Here is a 783-nt window from a genome sequence, read left to right on the forward strand (position 1 = left end):
AACGCGCTCTATCACAGCACGGCTATTCATCTGTCGGTTCTCGATCATGTCAGAATAGAATCCATTGATTCTTTTGCGTCTGTCACTAACGCCCCACAATCGCGAGTTTGAAGCTCGTCACAGTCATTCAATCATTGAATCCTACTCAGAATACCACAGACAAGGTTTAGACCTTCCGGATTCTCTTGAATGCCGCCATCAGTTCTATCTTATACCACGAAGATTCTAATTAAAGAATCCAAGAGATATCTACTTAATCTAAGGTAGAACGGAGGTGGTTGTCAGGCACATGTTCATAGTTGAGAATGATGATGAGTGTCACGGATCATCACATTCATCCGGTTTAAGAACAAGTAATATCTTAGAATGGAAGCAAAAATGATTGAATGAAAAACAGTAGTAATTGCATTAATCCATCAAGACACAGCAGAGCTCCTCACCCCCAACCATGGGGTTTAGAGACTCATGCCGTGGAAGCTCCTCACCCCCAACCATGGAGTTTAGAGACTCATGCCATAGGAAGTACACAAAGAAACGTGTAAAGTGTCATGAGGTACAGATACAATGTCAAAAGATCCTATTAATAGTGTACTAGTAACCTAGGGTATACAGAAATGAGTAAATGACATAAAAATCCACTTCTGGGTCCACTTAGTGTGTGCTTGGGCTGAGCATTGAAGCTTTCATGTGTAGAGACTAATTATGTAGTTAAACGCCAGCTTTCATGCCAGTTTGGGCGTTTAACTCCAAGTTTTATGCCAGTTCCAGCGTTAAACGCTGGAA

Source organism: Arachis duranensis, chromosome 3, assembly GCF_000817695.3.
Source record: "Arachis duranensis cultivar V14167 chromosome 3, aradu.V14167.gnm2.J7QH, whole genome shotgun sequence".
NCBI classification, from domain to species: domain Eukaryota; kingdom Viridiplantae; phylum Streptophyta; class Magnoliopsida; order Fabales; family Fabaceae; genus Arachis; species Arachis duranensis.